Here is a 25,021-nt window from a genome sequence, read left to right as displayed (position 1 = left end):
TCACATTCCAAATTTTTGAGAGTCTTAGGTTTCATATTGACTGCCTTTACTACTATGGTTTTTTTGTTTGTTTCCAACTATTTTTTCAAATTGAGCTTCACTTTATATGAGCACTTTACCCTTTACCCAAGTTATTTTTGTTCTTAGGATTTATGTTCTTAATATCTAAATATCTAAATCTTCTTAAATACCATTAAGGAAGTTAGCTAACTTAATAATGAGCAAAAGCTCATTTTAACAGTTACATAGCTACATTTTTCTAGATATTCTTCTTTTAGTTTCCTGTAGAGATATTTTTCTTTCAAGACTATTATTCTTGCTACTGAATTAGATATGGGTGCTCAACTACAAAATCACCGGGAAAAAACATCTCAGCAGTTGAAAATTCTGACTTCAAAGTAATTGTTCCCCCAAAAAGGAAATAAAATTGGAAATGCTAAAGGTTGTGTTATGGGGTGGTTTATGAAAAAAAAAAAAAAGAAGAATTTAAATTCTACTTTGAAGACCAATATTAAGAAAGGCTTCTTTCCTCCATGAAAAGACTTGAAACACAAAAAAATTACAGCAAATGATAGATGGTTTGAATTTAGGGAGAAAAATCGTTACAATATTTATATACTGAGCATGACAGTGGCCAAATTATCCACTAATAAACCTGTTGCTCAAAATTTATAATATTATTTTAAAATTTTACCAAGAAAATATTGACTTCAGAGCATCTCTGCTATATAAATAAAATAGCTACAAGTTATATATATAATTTGGTCCCCGCAAAAAGTAGAACATACATAACAAGATAGGAAAAACATTAATGAGAAAACCACACTAGTTGCCTAGGACAATACAACTGGACTTCAAAAGCTGTTGCCTCTTATTATTGGCTATTCAAAAAATTATAAAATGTAATAAGATACAAATTATTCTATACAAGTATATTAAGAGTCATAAAAACTTACATGAATTGACTCTGATTTAAAGTTTCATTTTTCTGAAAATGCATGATAAATAAAAACACAATGGAATTAACTGAAAAAACTTTAAACCTAGATAATATGGCTTCCAGACCAATTTTGAGGATTATAAAGAAAGCAAAATAAAGGACTTATTTATAACCCCTCATGCTGTCTAACTGAAGAAATGTTAGAACACTTAAAGAAATAACTTAGACAGAAGTTTGACTTATGTTTTGGGAAAGATAAATTTAAGACCAATATCTAGATCTGAACATAATCAAAATTCTTCTCCAGTAAAGACATTGTTTATACTGTGGCATTAGCATAAAATCACTTTTCCAAGAAAAGCTTGGTATATTGATTATTATAATGAAAGCACAATCAAGTCCAGAATTTTAAAAATTGAATTTTTAGAAGTCGAAGATGTCCTCCACATATTTTATTGTTACATTTAGAAAGGATTAAATCTGCAGTCACTAATATTATGATAAATAAGTGAAGGACCTATGATGTGAAAATCATTTGTCTTTTAAACAAGAGAAAATTTAATCTTATTAAATGTATATTTATGTATGTGTTTTATTTTATAATTAATTACAATGAAATACTTAAATTACAATTTGTGTCTATGTACCTTCACTGTTTTATGCAAACAAAAAAATTGCAAACTAATTAGTGGGTCCAGTTATATTAGATAAGATCGTTTATGCTGTTATTCAAAATAAGTATTGCTGTGAAATTTTTTGCTGTTCATTTGTAACACTTCACTTGTGAAATTATGGTTTCCTCAATTTATTGAACGCCTGTAAATCTGTTATTTCTTACAGTCTACGGTTTCCTGGGCGCTTCAGTTCCTGCTTAAGTATTAAAATACGATGCAAGCCACTACACACCTATTAGAATAACAAAAATTCAGAACAGTGACACAAAATTCTGGCAAGGATGTGGAGTAACAGGAACCTTTATGCATTGCTGGTGGGAATGCAAAATTGTACGGTGGTGCTGGAAAGCAGTTTGGCAGTTTCTTACAAGACTAAACATACTCTTACCATACAATTCAACACTCGCACTACTTGATATCCACCTTATGTCCACACAGAAACCTGCACATGGATGTTTATATCAGCTTTATTCATAATTGCTAACCAAGATGTCCTTTAGTGGGTGAATGGATAAATAAACTGTGTTACTCCATGACAATGGAATATTATTCAGCACTAAAAAGAAATGAGCTATCAAACCCTGAAAAGACTTTTAGAGGAAACTTCAATACATGCTACTAAGCAAAAGAAGCTAATATGAAAAGCCACATATTGTAGGATTCCAACTATAAAACATTCTGGAAAAGGCAAAACTATGGAGACAATAAAAAGATCAGTGGTTGCCAGAGATTATGAGCAATGAAGGAATGAGTAGATGAAGCATAAAAAATGTTTTATGGCAGTGAAATTATTCTGTACATTATAATAATGGATACATGTTATTGTACATTTGTCAGAGCCCATAAATTTATATATTGTGATACAATCCATCATACATTTGTCCAAAACCATAGAGTGTACAACACCAAGAGTGAACCTGATGTAAATTATGGACTTTGGGTGATCATGATGTGTCAGTGTAGGTCCCTAAAATGTAAAAAATGTGCCATTCTGGTGGGGGATGTTGATAATAAGGGAGACTGTGCATGTGTGAAGGTAAGGGGGATATGGGAAATGTCTATTTCTTCTTTGCAATTTTGCTATGAAACTAAAACTCATCTAAACTCACTAAAGTCTGTAAAATAAAAATATGATGGAGAATAACAGATAGAAATAGTATGACACCACACAGATCAATATACAAAGGATCGATAAAGACACTTTTTGTTTTCGATTTTGTAGAATTTATGCATCTTTGAATTGGGGGACTGATTTTGTAGGAGACTGAAAGTTTTAGTCTACTTTTTCTGAAATAGGAAGTAAGATTGAACTAAAGTTTGGGAATGATTTTCTCAATCCAAAAATGTATTTCCTAATTATGTTATTTTTTCCTTAGCAATTATATTACCTTTAAATTTTATGCTATTTAGAAATTTTATCGTTTAATGCATCTTCAAAAACCATTTTTTGAGAAGTTGGGAATGGTAGTGTATTAAAAACTATATTCCAAAAATTATTTTGAATTGGAAGTCCTGTTGTTTTACTATGAAACCATCAAACATTATTTGGCATATAGAGCAATGAGAGCATCCTCACCACACATTTGCATAACCTGGGGGTGAAAGTGGCTCAGTGGGTTACTCTAGGTCACACAGGTGGAACAATGTTGCGCTATCACTAGAGATCAGACAATATTCTTCATTATAACTGTTTCCAATTTTACAAATACGAAAATTATGATATATTGAGATCCTCACTTGCAATAGTAATAATACATAGAAAGAAGACTGTAATGGTAAACTAATGTTAAAATTGAGTGATACTCTAAGATTCTCTAATCCTTCATTGTCAAGAAATTGACCAAAACATCCATTGAGTAATTAAGACTGCAATTTGAGATACATAGTCAAAACTTTCCATATGTGCCATGAAAGAAGAAAGAGAGTAAGCAAATGAATAGCTCTGGGAAGTAACATATAATAAACAGATAAAAATTATCCTTTCAGGTAAAAGTGGCAACAAGGTGACACGTGCCAGATTCTGATACATTTTCTCTGAAGATTTAACCAACAAAAGTCAAATGCTGCAATAGCTCCTTTGAGTAAGAATACCAGTCAACCTTTTGCCAAAGAAGTAAACTCAACTAACTAGTACTTATAACGTTAGATTAAGTAGCCAAGCTAGGTTGCAGAGTTTTCCCCTAATAAAAAGGAATGAAATAATCAGGAGGCAAGAAAAAACTAGGACAATCTCCGTCTATCTTAAATGTTTAGGGTATACACCGAAAATAAAGTTTATTCCATAATCATCACCACGCTAGACTCTAAGAATCACATTTTAAAGCCACCAGTCACATACTAATATGAATTGTGTCCTCTGAAAATGTACATATTTAAGCCCTGACCCCAATATAATGGCATTTGGAGATGGGACCTGTGGGAGGTAATTAGTTTTAGATGAGGTCATGAGGGTGGGGCCCCCATGGTGGGATTAGTGACCTTATAAGAAAGGGAAGAGAAACCAGAGCTTTCTCTCAGCCATGTGAGAACACAGCAAGAAGGCAGCTATCTGTGAGCCAGGAAGAGGGCCCTCAGCAGGAACTGAATCAGCTGGCAAGTTTATGTAGGACTTCTTAGCCTCTATAACTGTAAGAAATAAATGTCTATTGCTTAACAGTCATTTAAGCCATCTCAGGCCACCCAGTCTGTTATGTTCTTATAGAAGTCCAAACAAGACGAATACACGTAGCTACTCTATCAGTTTCCCTTTTATATGATTTAGATATTTGCTCATGCATCAGGCAGAAACAGAGAAATTAATATAGCATATGGCAGTGCTCACTAAAAGAATGTGTACCTTATGAAAAGAAACCAAGAAAACATTTCATGGAGTTCCTGTAGAAGGACTAAACACTTCGTAGATTCTCAAGAATGAAAATTATTTTATTCAGCCATTCTCAGTGGAGATGGGGTTGGGGTGGGGGTGGGACTGGAGAGAGGAATGGGAAGAAGTGATAGGATCTGCTGGATAGCCTTATTTAAATATTCAGCTGAAGGCAGAACCCAGATATATGTATTAGGAATAAAATTCTTAAGAGTGGAGCTGGAACAAGGGTTAGGTGAATTAGGCACTCACCCTGAGCACAAAATTTAAGGGGGGGCATATAAAGCTCAGTAATAAACAGAGAATATTTTAGTAATATTTTTTAAATGCAAAAAATTCATGATGAGAAGAATATCAAAATTGTAAATAAAGCCAGGATGTGACCCTCATTTTATGACCCTGACTCACCTGCCACACCCTAATCCCAGTTCTTGTTCAAATAAAATGTTATTTGTAAAAGCAGGAGTCACACATGGCCATTACTTGACAATTTAATTTTTAAAATATTTTAAAATATATCGCACCACTTAAACATAATTCAATGTATTCACATATATATGTTATTTACATATTTACATTTACCTATAAATATTTGTCTTGATTCCTGTTTTTTGGCACCCCTTCAATTTTGCACCGCAAAATTTGCTTTAATCTGGTTCCACATCTAGAGAGAAATAAAAAACTCTGCTTGCCTTTCTTGAGAATTAATTCTCAGAAACTTTTTTTAATGTAAGCAAGAAAGAGAAAAAAATTATTACTTCAGCAGAACAATGTAACATGAAAGCCTACAGTTACCAGAAACTGAACTATACACTATACACATCTTTACACTGAACTATACGCTATACACATCTAAACTCACTTTGCCATGGTAAGAGTCTATCACCACCCAAGTACATGAAGAGGCTCTAAAAACAATTATAGCAACCTATTTTTAACAAATGCTCGATATAACACTTATTTTCTTTCACATATGAATAATTAAACTAGTCTGGAAACTATTAAAAGAGTGTAGTGCAAAAAAAGTAGCATTATTATTCCAGATGAGAACTAATCTCTTGAAAATTAGCATAAGAAATGAATATTTTTCAAATATCTGCCTCAAGTCTTCAAACAAGTCAGAAATAAATGCAATTATAAGCCAATATTAAAATATTATAAGTAGTCCAGATGAAGGCAGTTAGCTAATGTGAAAGGTAAAATAAAATAGCAAGATAAAAAATAATTTTAAGATCATGAAAATCTAGTAGGTTAATTAAAACCTACTGTAAAAATAATTTAAAGATCAGGCATTACCCAGAAAATTAACTTTTAATTTTTTAATGTCATAAAATGACTAGCATCAATGTTCTTTCAAATTTCAGAAGAAAAAAAATAAAAGAACAAAGATATGGCAAAGCTAAGAAGATTTAACAGATATAGAGAAAGGAGAAGAATTTTTTCTTTTTCAAATATAGAGATTCTAGCAGAAAAAAAAATCCCAATAAATTAAGCTAAATCTATAAGCAAATTTATGGGAAATAAAATCTATCACAATTTAAAAACATGAAAAGAACTAAACATGCAGCTCGAAAATAGTTCATAAGATCTAAAATAAATGAACACATGGACACAGGAAGGGGAACATCACACACCAGGGCCTATCGTGGGGTTGGGGGAGTGGGGAGGGAAAGCATTAGGAGATATACCTAATGTAAATGAAGAGTTAATGGGTGCTGCACACCAACATGGCACATGTATACATGTGTAACAAACCTGCATTGTGCGCATGTACCCTAGAACTTAAAGTGTAATTAAAAAAGAAAAAGAAAATGGAAGTATCTTGGCAAATTTTTACATTTTACATTTTAAGGAAAATGTGTGTGTGTGTGTGTGTGTGTATATATACACACATATATAATTTATATGTATGGAATTAAATCAGGCTAACAATTAGAAATGTGTAAGAGTTGCTTAAAGAATGCCGTGAACTCTTTATTGTGGAATGAAAGAAAATGTAAATAAAAGAAAAGTATATAGTTCTAAAGTGAAATATAAATATTATAATAGCAGAATTTTTTCCTAATATATGGACAATGAAATTTCTAGCAAAATCTCGAAGGAGATATTCTCAAATTGATCAAGTGATTTAAAATACCATAAGGAAGAATAAATACATTAAAATGGCTATGAAACTAATTTAAGAATAAAATAATAAACACCATTGTCAAATATTCCATATATTTAGAAGATTTAATGATATTTTATGTGATAAAAATTCAGATGAATGATGAAATCAACTATAATAGGAAACAAATGTAAGGTATATGTTAAAGTTTAATATATAAAAGAATGAGAATTTTTATCTTAAGTATCAAATGATTTGTTAAAAGTCACTTAGAAAAATAGTTACTTTAAACAAATATATCAAGTATAATTGTATCTTTCAAGATATCTCCAAATCAATTTATTTAAAAAATTAAGAGTAAAGAGGATGAGAAAAATAGATAAAAATCAAATGACTAGACTTAAAATAGGATAATATAACTGTAAACCTATCAGAAAGGCAGGGAAAAAAATGAAGTCAAAGAACAGTGTCAAGAAGCTAAAAAACAAATTACAAAAAGAAAAAACTTGCACAAAATAAAAAGGATCTCCTGTGCACAGAATTTCATCTCTTTCAACCATACAGGGAAAATTTTGAAAGCAAAACAAAAGAAAACAAAAAAACAACCAAAAAGAAAACCTGTAGAGTTTTTCTCCAGTGAAATCACAGAATCTTTTTGCGAAGAACTAGAAAGTCTCAGAGTCATTTGTCCCCACAGCAAAAGCTCTCCACGTTATGTAATTTAGGAAGATTCAGTCCAATGCACACTCCCCACACCTCAGCTTAGGGAAGCTAGCCTTAATGCCTTTAGCAATTAGGAAGTAATAAAATAAAATAAAATAAAATAAACTGGGCTATCTTATTTGTAAGTATGTTTCATAACAGAAGCATATAGGACTTAAGTTACTAATTAAACCTGTCATTGAAAACACAGACATTAAATATACATTAATATATATTTTTGTACTGTGTTACTCCCTCTGTACAGAACAGGAGAGCCGGAATATTTTCCTCTGCCCCAAAATTTCGATAATGAATTTTGGTTTTTGGAAAATACATATGTAATAGAGAATTTGGGCTTATACTCTTACCTAGGAGCAATATTTCATATCATTCATTATCAAAAACCTGAACAGAATCTTTGCAATATCTTAAAGTAATTCTAAGATATTGGTAAAATGCTGGTATTATGTTGTTGTCATATTTGTTTTACATTACCATATGCACTGTAATTCAATAACATCTTTTCCTAAATCTTTGTTGCCACTATCAGGTTTGATGGAGAAAGGCAAACTCAATAATAGTTCCACTACATAATGGTTTATATCAGAAACACATTTTTGAATTCAGTATTTACAGTACATTACGGGAAAAATATTTTAGGAAATCATGTTCATTTAAGAAAAAAATGTCAGCATAGACAAATGAGCCAAATGAGTTTCCCATATAAGGGCACATACCACATAACATTATTTCAAGTCAATGACAGATCACACATACAGTGGTATTCCCATAAGATTATAATGGAGCTGAAAAATTCCTATCATCTAGTAATGTAGTAGTTATAACAATGTAGGGCAACACATTATTTGCATGTTCATAGTGATGCTGGTCTAAACAAACCTATGTGCTGCCAGTTGTATAAAAGTATAACACGTATGGTTAAGTACAGTACATAATACTTGATAATGATAACAAATGATTGTTATTGGTTTCCGTATTTACTAAACTTTTTATCATTATTTTGGAGCATACTGCTTCATCTTGTTATAAAAATTTAAGTATAAAACAGCCTCACGCAGGTCCTTCAGGAGACATTTCAGAAGAAGGCACCGTTATCATAGGAGATGACAGCCCCATGCATGTTCTTGCTCCTGGAGACCTTCCAGGGGGACAAGAGGTGGATGTGGAAGACAGTGATATTGATGATCCTGACCCTGTGTAGAATCTAATGTGTGTGTTTTTACCTCAGTTTTTAACAAAAGAAGTGTAAAAAAAAAAAGTTAAAAATGAGAAAAGCTTATAGAATAAAATATAAGGAATACCTTTTTGTACAACTGTATAAATGTATTTATATTTTAAGCCAAATGGTATTACAAAAGAGTTTGAAAAATAAAAGTTTATAAAGTGAAAGAGTACAATAAGCTAAGATTAATTTATTTTAAAGAAAAAAAATTGAATTAATTTAATATAGCCTAAATGTACAGTGTTTATAAAGTCTACACTCATGTATAGTAATGTCCTTGGCCTTCATGTTCACACATCACTCAGTCACCCAAACCAACTTCCTGTCCTGCAAGTACCCTTCAAGGTAAGTGCCCTATACAGGTGTATCATTTTTTATCTTTTATACCACATTTTTACTGTTCCTTTTTATGGTTAGATGTTTTTAGATATACAAATACTTACCATTGTGTTACAATTGCCTACAGTATTCAGTACAGTAACATGCTGCACAGGTTTATAGCTTAGAAGCCATGGGCTATACCATATAGTCTAGACGTGTAGTAGGCTACACCTTCTAGGTGTGTGTAAGTAACACTCTATAATGTTTGTACAAGGACAAAATCACCTAATGATAGATTTCTCCAAATGTATCTGCACCATAAGTGACACATGACTGTATACTTATTTGCCAGGGCAATCAAATTGATTTATACACGTATATAAATGCATGTGCACACACTTGCAGAGAAATTATATTTGGAAGAATATTTTAACTATGTGGGATAATGTCAACCAAAAGGTCAGTTACATAATTCAACATTTGCTGGGTGATCTGGGGTAAGAATTTTGCTGTGGATGATATATGTTGATTTCTTTCAAAAGCATAAAATTTTCTTTAACTCTATATCTTTGCCAAGCTAAATAATTTCTTATTGTGTGTTTCGTCAGCTCAGCAAAACCTTGAGCAGACTAAGGTTTTAGATCTAAAAACATACCAAATTCTCTTGGTTCATTTAGTCATCCAACAAATAGTTATTGAGAACCTTTGATGTTAGAGACACTTTTCTAAACTCTGGGATTGAAAATAAAACAAACAAACAAATGAAACAGAATACAAAAACAATATGCCCTGTCCTCATGGAATTTACTTTCCAAGCATATATGTGAGTTTGAGTGTGTTGGGAGGATGGCAGCAGAAAATAAATTATATGGACAATAAGATGTATAGCTGTGAAGAAAAAGAAAAGCAGAAACTCAATATAAGGTGTGGTTTAGCAGGTGGCAGGGATGGGGGATTCTGTGTTAAATACACTGGCTAGGGAAGACACCACTGAGAAATAAACTGGAAAATATCCAAATGGAGTGAAGGATCCAGTCCTTCAACTCTTTGTGAGAGAATTTTGAAAGCAGAGGGAAGAGCAAGTACAATGGCTCTAAGGCACAGAGCTGTTGTACATCTGGCCCGTAAAATGTCCAAAATGGATAAAGCAAAGGGGAGAGCATTAGAAGATGAGGTCAAAGTAGTCTGTTGGGGGTGGGGGCGGAATGGAATTGACTTTGTTGTGTGTAAGTCATGGGAAGGACTTGGATTTACTCTGAAATATAAAGACTTTTAAAATTTTAGGAAGAATTTCAGTTTATTATATGTTCTGTTCTCAAACTTTTTTTGACAAAACTATTTCTGGAAAATAATGTAATGTAAAAACATAAATTCCATATCTGCAAAATGTTATCTTTTTAAAAATCTAACATTGATCACCAGTTAAGTATTATCTATAAATACACTAGTTAATTTTGATCAATTTGCTTTAAAGTTTTCTCAATGCTAAAAATTAAGTAATTTGGGGCCTGTCATGGCTACCATCTCCAAATATTATTTAAACATACAAAAAAAGTCAGTGATGATAAGTAGATACATTTAAATGGTTGGCATTGGCCAGGCGTGGTGGCTCATGCCTGTAATCCCAGCACTTTGGGAGGCCAAGGCAGGCGGATCATGAGGTCAGGAGTTTGAGACCAGCCTGGCCAACATGGCAAAACCCCGGCTCTACTAAAAATACAAAAATTAGCCAGGTGTGGTGGCATGTGCCTGTAGTCCCAGCTACTTGAGAGACTGAGGCAGGAGAATCACTTGAACCAGGAGGCAGAGGCTGCAGTACGCCAGGACCACGTCATTGCACTCCAGCCTGGGTGACAGAGTGAGACTCCGTCTCGAAAAAATAAATAAATAAATAAAAATATAAATAAATAAATAAATGGTTGGCATTATTTATAGCTGTGTTATCATCAGCTACAAAACACAATGCCACAAATGACTTATTTTTTTCTCCCAGCACAGCCTGTAAATTCTTAGCCATATCTCCAGTGTTACTTACATTTTCAATGTTTGTTTCTGTTGAGGACATATAATTTCTATTGCCTCCAATGGATACTCTTTTATAAAACTACCATCTGTAATAAAAATGCCATCTGGGCAATTTTGTAACGAATTCATAGTAACATATTATAACAACATAACTTATTTTATATGTATTCAAAAATTAAGCCTGTGGAAATTTTAGTTCATATTTTGGTTCATTAAGATTTTTATCACGAATCTTTCCATAGATTCGTGATAAGCTTTGTTTTTAGTGTGTGTGTGTGTGTGTGTGTGTGTGTGTGTATAGGCACCTTCCAACATTTTGTTAACAGTATAAATATGTAAAAAAAATAGTTTAAGAAATAATTGTTCTTTTTGGAAACAAATTGTGCTTTTTCTCTTTCTTGTGAACACTTTGAAAGATACACAATTGAAGGATGTCTATCTCCAACTGGAAAAAGAAATAGCACAAGCATGATGATGCATAGCAACCGATACTTGGGTTTAGGGTCAGGAAGACAAAAGGGCACACAAAGGACAGTGGCAATCTGGGGCACGTATATCCCATCTAAAAGCAGAAGCAACTACTTACTTTTTGACAATTGTTTTCATTCATAAATGCAAGTTCAGTTTACCAGCTCTTCCACTTTGCAAAAAAAGTAAGCAATCTATATTTTTAGATAAAATCTACCAATTTTAATATACCTGAATAATTATTTTCAAAACATTGTACAGGCTAGGCAAGCTATGTCTGCAAGAGGTGTTTAGGCTGTTAGTAACCACTTTGTGATGCTCTAAAAGTTACAGCATCCACCTGATAAGATTTACAAAAGGAGAGAATACAGATAATATGGGAAAAGGAATGTTCAAGGAAACAAAAAGGAAAATTTCACGGACATCAAAAACATATGATTTATATCCAAAAGGGCCTGCATTTTAGAAGCAAAGTAAGAAAAATAATAGCAAAAACAAATTCTACATTAAAAAACAGAACAAACATGTAGACAAAATACTAAACAGCTTCCAGAGAAAATTGGAGGATAAAAGATTACATGCAAAAAATTATAATCAGATGGACCACAGTGTTGTCACTGACAACGCTGGAAACAAGAAGACAAAGAATAAAAGCTTAAAATTTTAACAGAAACAATTTTAAGCAAGAATTCAGAAGAAGCATTATTTTCAGATAAGTGGGTTAACAAACATTACCACAAATTGGCCAGGTGAGTTGGCTGACGCCTGTAATCCCAGCGCTTTGGGAGGCTGAGGCAGGCGGATCATGGTCAGGAGATCAAGACCATCCTGGCCAACATGGTGAAATCCCGTCTCTACTAAAAATACAAAAAGTTAGCCGGGCGTAGTGGCGGGCACCTGTAGTCCCAGCTACTCGGGAGGCTGAGGCAGGAGAATTGCTTGCACCCGCGAGGCAGAGGTTGCGGTGAGCTGAGATTGTGCCACTGCACTCCAGCCTAGATGACAGAGCAAGGCTCTGTCTCAAAAAACAAAAAAAAAGAAAAGAAAAAAGAAACGTTACCACAGATTGATTAATTTTAAAAGCAAAAAAAAGTGGACATTTTCAAACAAGAAAATAATTTGGATTATACAAAACTGATACAAAAATTAGTAAGGTGTTTTTGTTTTTCTTCTCTTTTGATTTGTTTTGTTTTTCCCAAGATGGCAAATCAGAGTTTTTTAGCATGCCTCAGCCACTTGGAAATAGCAAGACGGTGCACAAAGGTCAACTCTCTGAGCTTTAATTCAAGAAGAAGATGGAAACCCGAAACCTATCAGAATCGTGAAGAACACCCTAGATCCTCCTTTGTATGGTGTGTGGCTCATAAAAGTTAGTAAAGTTCGAGTATGTGAGAGGCAGAGAGCCTCCCTCTGTGACTCACCTTTCCACTGTGGATCCAACAACCCAGGCCAAGAGAGAGCACTTTATTTCTCCCAAACTCCAGACCTAACTTGGGGAAAGGCTTGGAGGCTCTGAGAGAGAAAGAAGTTACAGGCAATTTCCCAGACCTGGGACTGAGAGCAGGATCCCATTTTAAATCCAGGTGCATACAAAGTTATGGCAAACTCAGAAGCATAGCTGTGCAGGCATTTTTGCCTTGGAGCAGAGATTGGAGCACTTGTTCTGGAGAAGCATAGAGACTTCCACAGCCAGAATTATGTAAAGTACCTCAGCAGTAGGTACTGGAACTGTGCTCTCCTCAGTTACAGGCCTGGTGTGGGAGAAGAGTTGCTATGCTTGAAATTTCTTTTGGGAGATGAGACTTGCAGCCAGGACCAGTTTGATGCCTGGAACCGGTCTGCATGTGTCATTGCTAATTGCTGCAGCCTGCTTCCTGAGATTGTGTGGCTTCCTAGCCACACACCTAGGCATACTTGTGGGTGCTGGGTGACCACTCACTGGATTCTCCCCTGGCATTAGTGCTTGTGCCTGCCATCAGGGGAACTATAGGTGGGCCTGCCCAGTCTGTCTCTAACCATTCTGCCCCCTGCTGCCCTGGGATTTAGCAGGGAGCTCAGACCACTGTGAACTCCATGGTCAGCCCATTGCTTGGGACAACAGAGAGCGTCTTCCAGTAAACAAGGATGAATTATATACCCAGCCAGGTTATCCACAGCTGGCTGTTACCCATATGCACCATCTACTGGTTTGTAAGTCAAAGAACACAGCCCAGTATAAAACCTGCTGACAGAAGTGCATAGGGCTATAGAAGCAAAGCCAAAATACCCAACCTAACATTTGCTACTTTCACACTCACTAGGAAGAAGGGGAAAGGGAAAGGGAAAGGGAGAGAAAAAAATGACATTATAAAGTGGCTCACACCTGTAATCTGAGCACTTTGTGAGGCTGAGGTTGGAGAATCTCTTGAGCCCAGGAGTTCAAGACCAGCCTGGGAAAAAGTAAAATTTTGCCTCTCCCCTGCTCCCCCACCAAAAAATAGGCAGGCATGGTGGTGTGTACCTGTAGTCTCAGCTACTAGGGAAGCTGGGGTGGGAAGACCAGTTGAGCCCAAGATGTGGAGGCTATAGTAAGGCATAATCACACCACTGCATTCCAGCCTGGGTGACACAGCAGAACCTTGTCTAAAGGACAGAGAGAGAAAGATTGAATTCTGCCCACATGAAAATAATTACAAAAATTAGAAGTGCCAGGATCTCCAGATAAGAAGGAACCAGGTCAAGAATTCTGGCACCATGAAAAATGAGAATGTAGTGACAACACTGAAGCATCACATTGACTCTCCACAATGGTCCCTAATGAAAATGGAAACTGAGAAATGACAGATAGAGAATTCAAAGCATAGATTGCAAGGAAGCTAAACAAGATCCAAGATAATGTTGAGATTCAACACAAAGAAACCTCTAAATCAATCCAGAAAATGAAGAAAGAGATATACATCTTAAAAAGAAATCAATCAGAGTTTCTGGAATTGAAAAAAGTTACTTCAGGGATTTCAAAATATAATTGGAAGCTTTATCAATACACTGGACCAAGAAAAAGAATTTTAGAACTTGAAGACCTGTCTTTTGAACTATTCCAGTCATACAAAAATGAACAAAGTCTTAAAGATATATGGGATTGCATAAGCAACAAAACCTATGAATTCTTGGCATTTCTGAGAGAGAGAAAAAAGTAACAACCTGAATAACATATTGGAAGGAATAGCTCAAGAAAATCTCCCTAATCTTGCAAAAGAGTAGACATCCACATACAAGAAATCCGGAGCACAGCTGTTAGATGTTATGCAAAATAAACATGACCAAGGTATATAGTAGCCAGATATTCAAGGTCAATATTAATGAAAAACATCTTAAAGGCAGCTAGAGAAAAAGATCAGATCACATAAAAAGGGAACTTCACAAAGCTAACAGCAGGCTCCTCAGCAGAAAACTTACAAGCTAGAAGAGGATAGGAGCCTATTTTAAGCATTCTCAAAGAAAAGAAATTCCAAAAAATAATTACATATTCCACAAAACTGAGCTGCGTAAGGCAAAGGAGAAATAATTTTCCAGACAAGCCAACATTCAGGGAATTCATTACCGCTAGATCAGCCTTAAAAGAGATTCTTAAGGGAGCTCTAAACATGGAAATGAAAGAATGATGACTGCTACCACAAAATCATACTTAATTTTAGAGCCCACAGACCATAAAAAGCAACCACAAAGTAGAAACTACAAAGCAATCAGCTAACAACTTCAAAGTACAAAAACCTCATATTTCAATATTAACCTTGAATGTAAATTGTCCAAACACCCCACTTAAAAGGCACAGAGTTGCAAGTTGGATTAAACAAACAAACAAAAAAACAAGACCCATCCATCTGCTGTCTTCAAGAGACCCTTCTCACATGCAGCGACAACCATAGGCTCAAAGTGAAGGGTTGGAGAAAGATCTGTCAAGCAAAATGGAAAACAAATAAAGAGCAGTGGTCACTATTCTTACATCAGATAAAACAAACTTTAAACCAACAACAGTAAAAAAAGGACAAAGAAGTATTATTATATAATAATAAAAGGCTGAATTCAATAAGAATCGTTAACTGTCTTCAATATATATGCACTCAACATTGGAGAACCGATTCATAAACTAATGACTTCTAGACTATGAAAAGACTTAGACAGCAACACAATAATAGTGGTAGACTTCAATATTCTACTGGTTGTGTTAGACAGATCACTGAGACAGAAAGCTAAGAAAGAAATTCAGGACTTAAATTCCACTTGAACAATTGGACCTAATAGACATCTACACAATAGTCCACCCATCAACCACAGAATAAACATTCTTCTCATTTGCACATGAAACATACTCCATGACTGACCACATGCTTAACCATAAAGCAAATCCTAATAAATTCCAAAAAAAATAAAATCATACAAACTATACTCTGAAACCACACTGGAATAAAAATACAAATCAATACCAAGAAGATCTCTAAAAGCCACAAAATTATATGGAAATTGAACAATTTGCTTCTGAATGACTTTTGGGTAAGCAATAAAATTAAGGCAGAAATAAAATTATTTGAAATACATAAAAACAGAGAAAAAACATGCCACAAGCTCTGGGATGCAGCAAAAGCAGTAAAGTTAACAGTGCTAAACACCTGCCTCAGAAAGTTAAAAAGATCTCAAATAAATGATCTAACATCACACCCAGAAAATCTAGAGAAATGAGAACAAATTAACCCAAAAGCTAGGAGAAGAAAAGAAATAACTAAAATCAGAGCATAACTGAATGAAATTGAGACCAAAAAAAAAATATAAAGCATCAATGAAATGAACAGTTAGATCTTCAAAAGGATAAACAAAACTGATAGACCATGAGCTAGATTAATAAAGAAGAGAAGAGAGTAGATCCAGATAAGGACAATCAGAAGTGACAAAGGTGACATTACAACCCAATCCCACAGGAATCCAAAAGATTCTGAGACTTCTATGAACACCTCAATGCACACAAACTAGAAATTCTAGAGGAAATGGATACATTCCTGGAAATACACAATCTCCAAATATTGAATCAGGAAGAAATTGAAATCCTGAACAGACTAATATCTAGTTCCAAAATTTAATAAGTAATAAAAAACCTACCAACCAAAAACAAGAAAAAAGCAACAACAAATAAAACCTGGACAAGTTAGAATCACAGCTGAATTCTATCAGCTGAACAAAGAAGGGCTGATACCAATTCTACTGGAATTATTCTAAAAATTGAGGAGGAAGGACTATTCCCTAAGACATTCTATGAAGTCAGCATCACCCTGATACAAAAACCTGGCAAAGACACAACAAAAAAGAAAATTGCAGACCAATATCCCTGATGAACATAGATGCAAAACTCCTCAACAAAATACAAAGTTCTTACCACAGTAAATAGGGAAGAGAAAGAAAGAAAAGGCATCCAGATAGAAAAAGAAGAAATCAAACTATCTCTCTTCACTATATATATAATTCTGTGCCTAGAAAACCCTAGAGATTCTGCCAAAAGACTCCTAGAACTGATAAATGACTTCAGTAAAGTTTCAGGATACAAACTCAATGTACAAAGATCACAAGGATATTTATACACCAATAATGTTCAAGCTGACAGACAAATCAAGAACATAATCTCATTTACAATAGCCACACAAAAAAAATAAAACACCTAGCAATACATATAACCAAAGAAGTGAAATATCTCTACAAGAACTACAAAACACCCACATGAAAGAAATCAGAGATGACACATATGGAAAAGCATTCCATGTTCATGGAAGAATCAGTATCACTAAAATGGCAATACTGCCCAAAGTTCTCTACAGATTCAATGTTATTCCTATAAAACTACTAACATCCTTTTCCACAGAATTAGGAAAGCTATTCTAAAATTTGTATGGAACCAAAAAATAACTTGAATAGTCAAAGTAATCCTAAGCAAAAAGAGGAAAGCTGGAGCCATCACATTACCCAACTTGAAACTATACTGTAAGGCTACAGTAATCAAAACTGCATGATACTGGTACAAAAACAGACACATAGACTAAAGGAACAGAATAGAGAACCCAAAAATAAAGCCACACAACTACAGCCATCTTATCTTTGAAAAAGTCAAGAAAAATAAGCAATAGGGGAAATAGGTCCTATATAATAAATGCCATTGGGATAGCTTGCTAACTACATGCAGAAAAATGGAACTGGACCCCTACCTTTCACCGTACGCAAAAATTAACTCAAGATAGATTAAAGATTTAAGCATAAAACTTCAAACTATAAGAATCCTAGAGGAAAACCGAAGAAACACCATTCTGGATATCAACCTTGGGAAATAATTTATGACTTCATTCTCAAAAGCAATTGGAACAAAAATAAAAACTGACAAGTGATAGCTAATTAAACCAAAAAGCTTCTGCACAGCCAAATAAACTAGCAACAGATTAAACAAACAACCTACAGGATGGGAGAAAATATTCACAAACTATGCATCTGACAAAGGTCTAATATCCAGCATCTATAAGGAACTTAAGTAATTTAAGAAGCAAAAAACAACAACAACAACAACAACAAATAGCTCCATTAAAAAGTGGGCAAAAGATATAAACAGACACTCCTCAAAAGAAGACATAGCAACAGTTAACAAGCTTATGAAAAAATGTTCAACATTACTAATCATCAGAAAAATACAAGTCAAAACCACAATGAGATGCCATCTCACATCAGTCAGAATGGCTATTACCAGAAAGTCAAAAAACAACAAGTGCTGAAGAATCTGCAGAGAAAAGGGAATGCTGGTGGGAGTGTAAATTAGTTCAGCCACTGTGGAAAGCAGTCTGGAAATTCCTCAAAGAACTTAAACTAACATCTGACCCAGCAATCCCATTACTGGGTATATATCCCCAAAAATAAATCATTCTACCAAAAAGACACACGTATGCCTGTGTTCATCGCAGGACTATTCACAATAGCAAACACATGGAATCAACCTAGGTGCCCATTTCAAATAAAAGTTGAAATGATTTTTTAAAAAGAATTTGGTAAGGATTCTTTACTAAGAATTTATTGTGTAAGGGTTGAATGTAAAACGGAAAATTGGCCGGGTGCAGTGGCTCATGCCTGTAATTCCAGCACTTTGGGAGGCCAAGGCGGGTGGATCACGAGTTCAGGAGATCGAGACCATCCTGACCAACATGGTGAAACCCCGTCTCTACTAAAAATACAAAAATTAGCCTGGCATGGTTTCCTGCACCGGTAGTCCCAGCTACTCAAGGCGGCTGAGGCAGGAGAATTGCTTGAACCTGGGAGGCAGAGGTCGCAGTGAGCCAAGATCACGCCACTGCAATCCCCAGCCAGCCTGGGCAACAAAGCAAGACTCTGTCTCAAGAAAAAAAAAAAAAAAAAAAAAAGGAAAATTATTTTAATCACAATCTGGTGCTTAAATTACAAAGATCAATCTGAAATTGACAGAAACCAAGAGACTGTATAGTTCTTTGAACATTTGGGGAACCATGTAGACTAATTTTTCACAACACTGTAGCCAAAATAAAGTTCAGCATGTCCATTAAATATCTGTGATTATCCAAATAGGTGAAGAAAATAGGATAACAGTTTTGAATAAGAAGGGAAAAAGTTGGTAGAGCAGAATAGAACCCTAAACCACAGTATAAGATGGAAATAGAAACAGATTTCGTTTCAGTAGAAAAGGACACTGTTCAATAACAAGGTTGAGGTACTTGCCTATTAATTTCTTTAAAAATAAAAATATAATCCCTTTATCATCACACAGGGAAAATAAATTTCAGATTAAAGACGTACATAGAGCAAAACTCTACATACTGTAAGTATACTGGAATATCTTATCTGCCATTATGTTTATGAACCTAGAGTAGGGGAGGACTTCAGTTACAATACAGTGAGTGGAAAACAAGTACTCAAACAGACATTTGTATATGAATGTTCATGGCAGCAATATTCAAAATAGCCAGGAGGTGGAAATGAACCGAATTTCTATCAATGGATGAACAGATAAACAAAATGTGGTACACATAAACAATAGAAAATGAATTCAACCATAAGAGGATATGAAGTACTAATAAATGCTGCAATGTGGATGAACCTTGAAGACATTATGCTAAATGAAAGAAGCCATACACAAAAGGCAGGTATTGTATGATTCTATTTATATGAAATTCCTCTTCTTCTCCACACTTATTTACATGTAATGCAACTCAAATCAAACTTCCAGATTAATGATGTGATTATGTGTCTTTAGATTTTAAAAAATCACTGGTAATTCAGTGAAGGAAATATATTTTTAATGAAAGTAATGAGTAGTAGGAAAATTAGACACTTACCAAAATTTTGGTATTCAGTATAAATAACTATAAATATTATAAATAGATACACAAGTCAATGAACGAGCACAGAAAATCCAGTTATAACAATATAAGCAGTTTAAGCTAACAATTATTTAAAATGTGATAAAATGTGGTATTCAAAATTATTGAGGATTAGTTAACATAACATAAATAATGTTTTAAAGTATACTTTTGATGAATAGGGGAAAATGGGTCAAATTGTTAACTTTTTCTCTCAAAAGTTTTCTAGTAACTTTTAAGAGTTAAAGTACCAAAATAAAATCTATGAGAACCAAAAACAGTTTAGAAAAAAAATTATTTTATCTAAAAGAGGAAAGTTCTTTCTAGTTTGACACCAAAAGTAAGAACCATAAAGATACAGAACAATGAGAATAAAAAATATTGTGTTAGAACTTCTGTACTTCAAAATACCATTACGTATTGAAACATATATTCAAAGAGTTACTAAATTTTATATGTGAAGAATTCTTTCAAATGAATAATAAAAACACCAATAAAAAAGTAAACAAAAGATATAACCTGACATTTATAAAAGAAACTCAAATAGCAAATGAACAGAAAAAATATTCAGCTCTATTTCAAAGCAAAAGTAAAAGAAAATCAAAATTAATATATGATAAATTATCTATCAAACTGGAAATATATGTTATGTTGGTATCAGAAAGAGTGACATCCTCAAAGTGTTTTGAACTGTTAGACTTTCTTAACATAAAAAAAATGGCAGTTCACATAAGAAACAAGAGTTGAACAGCACCTCAGGAACGTATTTCTAAAAACTACATAAATATATACGATTATATATTCAATTTTACATATATTGCATATATATATGATATTACATATGCAAGGACTTTTCTTCAAGTATATTTAGCACACTCTAATTGATATTAACAAAATCTTGGAAACAAACTTAATGTCCAACATTTGATAATTATTTAAGCATACTGTGGGATAGCTATATATTGCCATAATAAGCAGTTTAAGCTATTGAGTAAGAGCTTAAAATTAGGAAATGTTTTTAATAGACTCTGAAATGGGTAGGGGAAGAGATTTCACAAGAGCGTGCACAATCTGTATAACAGAAACTGGTGTCATGATCTTCCAGATTTTTTTCCAGGATTCACTGAATATAAACTTCTCTTCTTTTTGAAGTAGTTTTATCACTTCTTTCTGCTATCTACCCCATTCCTCTAAGTCATTAATCTGGTGGGTTTTTAGAAAAGGGATCTTCCTTTTTGTCTTTTCAGGCCTGTCTCTGGTCCTACCCTCCATGAGACATTTCATCTGTGCTCTGCCTGCAATTAGGTTAATAAATTTATGTATAAGATTAAATCATAAATAGTTCGAATGCTGGTCAGAAGTCCAGCTACAGTCTACAAAGTTTTCAATGACAGACCTGATAACATAACTCTCATTTTTCAAATTCTTAGATTATTTCGCAATTTGTTCCAAACTCAAAGGGAGATAAGAATGTGATTAATTATTCACAAACGCTGATAATATAAAGAATATATATATAAACCAAGAAGGTTAAAATAATTATAAATATTAATAGTTCTAGAGTGAGATTCTGAATGATTATATTTTCTCTTTTGTGATTTTTCCACATTCCACAAATTTTCTAATTATTATGTATTACGTGTATTAATTTATAAACAAATATTTTTAAAATAGAAGTGAATATTTATTAAATTTCTGAATAGAAGACTTTCTAACATTAAAAAAATGGGAAAGCAAGAAAGGAGAATATATATGCTTTTTAATTTTTATATATCCTTAAATATTCTGCATGCTCAAAAATATAAGAATTAAAAGTCAAAATGAATTGGCAAAATGTTGTAATACAGGTCAGATTAGAGATTACATGTGTATTAAATGAAAATTCATTAACTCCTCAATATGTTAATCTAGTGTAATGGAACAAACTATCCTACAACAGAGGGTGCGTGTGCAGGAAGTGGGCACAGTTAGTATTAACCTCTGATATCTGAAGCATCTTAAAAGCACTATTAGGCAGGGGCCAGCCATGATATACTCATTGCCTTATATGCACAAACTTATCACAACTGTTTATATTGTTACCACTTTGAGTATAGGTACTATTGCTAGTTCATGTGTGAAATTTAATTAGTTTCAAAGAGATTACATTCTGATTCTGCTTCAAAATGAAATGTCATTTTACACAGAAATGCTCAGAAACAAAACAGTCAGAGCATCAACTTGAAGTAAATACTTCAAGTTTCATACTTCATTGGAGGAATGAAATGCTCTGGTCCACACAGTCTCTCATCTTCCAGCAGGCTAGGCTGGGCTTGTTTACACGACAGGAGATGTTTAAAGTGACTAAAGAAACATGTCCAAGTTCTCTTGAGGACTAGGCTCCAAATTGGTACACTGCTACTTCTACCACATTTTTTTTAGTTCAAGCAAGTGACAAGGCCAATGCAGACACAAGGGGTGGTGAAGCAGGCCCCTTCCCTTGATAGAAGGGGCTGAAATGTCACACTGTAAGTAGTATGCATTTAGAAAGCAATGGAGAATTGGCCGGGCACGGTGGCTCATGCTTGTAATCCCAGCACTTTGGGAGGCTGAGGTGGGCAGATCACAAGGTCAGGAGTTCAAGACCAGCCTGGCCAACATAGTGAAACCCCGTCTCTACTAAAAATACAAAAATTAGCTGGGCGTGATGGCAGGCACCTATAATCCCAGCTACTCAGGAGGGTGAGGCAGGAGAATCGCTTGAAGCCAGGAGGCAGAGTTTGTAGTGAGCCGAGATTGCACCACTGCACTCCAGCCTGGGCTACAGAGCTAGACTCCATTTTGAAAAAAGAAAGAAAGAAAAAAGAAAACAATGGAGAATTAAGGCTACTTTTGCAAGAAATCTACTTAGTATCACGTACCACTATTACAAGAAAAATACTGGCAAATCACCCAAATAATTGAAAGCCATCTCAAAGCCCTGAGAATTTGGAGTGACTAAGTCATGTGATTCATGTGTTGAACAGTCATGTGATTATTAAGTCATCAAACATTGATTTGTGAGAAACTTCTAACTTTGAACAGGAGCTGCATAACTTCTTCCAGTGGCATGTGATTCAACTGATGCAAATATGAGGCTGAAGTCTTATCAAATAAAAAAAGGCTGCTAGAATCGACATGACTCAAAATTATGCTATCAATAATAAAGCTTCTAAAGGATTCAGATCATGAGAACAGGTTGCATGTTTTCTATTTCAAGTCAATAAGAGCTATTTCGATCAATATACAAATTTGATAAGAAAGCAATTTTTTCTGACTTAATTGGTAGGGTTTTTTTTAGTAGTGAATAAAATTATCTTTCAATAAAAGATAAACTTCCTTGGGCATAAAACAGACTAACATCGTTTACATGTTTTAGCTGCTACTAATTATCATTATGGATATACTTATCACATATTCAAACCATAATAAGGGCTTTTAGTTGTAGGTATGAAATTAGCCTACAGTCACATGACTATTTCATCTTAGATCATGAGTTCCTTAAGTTTACTGAATGTGAGAATCACCTGAAGAGCTTCTCTGGCATTAGGTTTTAGGATATGGGCACAGGGAGTAGAGTCTGGAATTCTACATTTAGAACAAGTTATCCAAATAGTGCTCATGCATTAGTAACCACACTTGGGAAAATTTGTCCTAGATATTTTTCTGTTAAATTTGCTCTTAAAGTAGGTAGGATATAATGCTTTAATTACAACCATTTGATAATAAGAGTGACAAACACTATTAATGGAAGGATTTCAATTCCTTCTACACATTATCTTTTTTTTAAAAAAAAAAAAAGCATTTTAAAAATGTAAAAATACTATGAGGAAAAATATGCATGAACCTTAGACTTATTTTTCTATTTTTAGGAGGAATAGGGTTAAGGAAAGGTAAAAAGAAGTGCTTCAATTGTATGTTTTATTTCTTTTAAAAATTCTGTAGCAGACATTACAAAGTGTGTCAGCCTGGTGTGCAACTTCAGGGGAGCCACCTCATGGTAGTCTGTACAAATACCACCCTCACAAGTAAATATACCATGACCTATACAGTCATATGCAGAAACCCTAGAAAACACTCTTTTCTGAAGATACCTGTGGTGTATGCACTGGTTTATATTATTCTCTAGATTTTTTAAATCTTACCTAATTTTTAAAAATTAGCAGGAACTACAGATTAGATCTTAAGTATTCTCACTACACACAAACACACAAGTGTTAATGATGTGAGGTGATAGATATGTTCATTAACTTGATTAATCACTTCACGACACACACATATATCACATCATTATGTTTTACACTTTAAATATATATAATTTGTACTTGTCTCATATCACAATAAAGCAGAAAAAATTAGCAGTTACCAAAAACTCATATTTCTTAGGTAGAAATATAAGAAATAGCTAAGAATTAATCATTTAGGACTTACGACAGCATTTTTTATGCTGTTGTATATTCAACACAGTATATAATACAATGACAGAAAATTCACTCTAGCCAGTTAAGTTTCCTGATATTCCATATAATCAATATCTTCCTAATCTGAAACTTGAAACAAAACAGAAAAAATTTTGCTGAAGAATCATCTAGTTGTATCTTATCTTCAACCTTGCACTTAACCTAATATCTAAACAAACATTATAATTGAAAACAAATACATTATTTTATTTGCATTCAGCACTGAAGACACATTTTTTTTACACAGAAAGCTGACAAGTATTGTTTGCCAGGAACTTGTGGGCCAGTATCTCAATGTTTCAGGTTTTATTGTTGTCCTTTAATTTCTTGCATATGTGCTATAGAGAACAGACGGTCAGCGTTTCTTAATGTCTGTGTATTATATTGTTAATGCTTTTGGGTTCTGATTATTTACACATTACAACTCTGTTTTTATATTATTTCCTCACTGTATGTCCTTTTAATATTTTCTTCTTTATTTTCCCCCATTTGCTCCTTTTCCTAGCGCCTAGGAACTACGGCCTCTAGTCTCAGAGCACCCACTATAGCAATGTTTTGGAGGAGAACCTGATACTAGATCAAGTTTAGATTCTGGCTGGCCTGAGGCAGAACTGCTAGCTTCAGAGCCATTTCCAAAATGAAAAGTTATGCTGAAACAACAAATAATGAAGAAGGTTTAGACGGAGTCCCAAGATAATAGGAAAAAGCAAAAAGGAGAATCAAGGAATTCAATCCACCAGAGTGGAAATAATTAAACAGTTATTTTAAAATGGGGTAAATAAATCAAGCATGCATGAGGGCAAAACATAG

The sequence above is a fragment of the Gorilla gorilla genome, chromosome 5 (genome assembly GCF_029281585.2).
Source record: "Gorilla gorilla gorilla isolate KB3781 chromosome 5, NHGRI_mGorGor1-v2.1_pri, whole genome shotgun sequence".
NCBI classification, from domain to species: Eukaryota; Metazoa; Chordata; class Mammalia; order Primates; family Hominidae; genus Gorilla; species Gorilla gorilla.
This window is presented reverse-complemented; position numbering follows the sequence as displayed.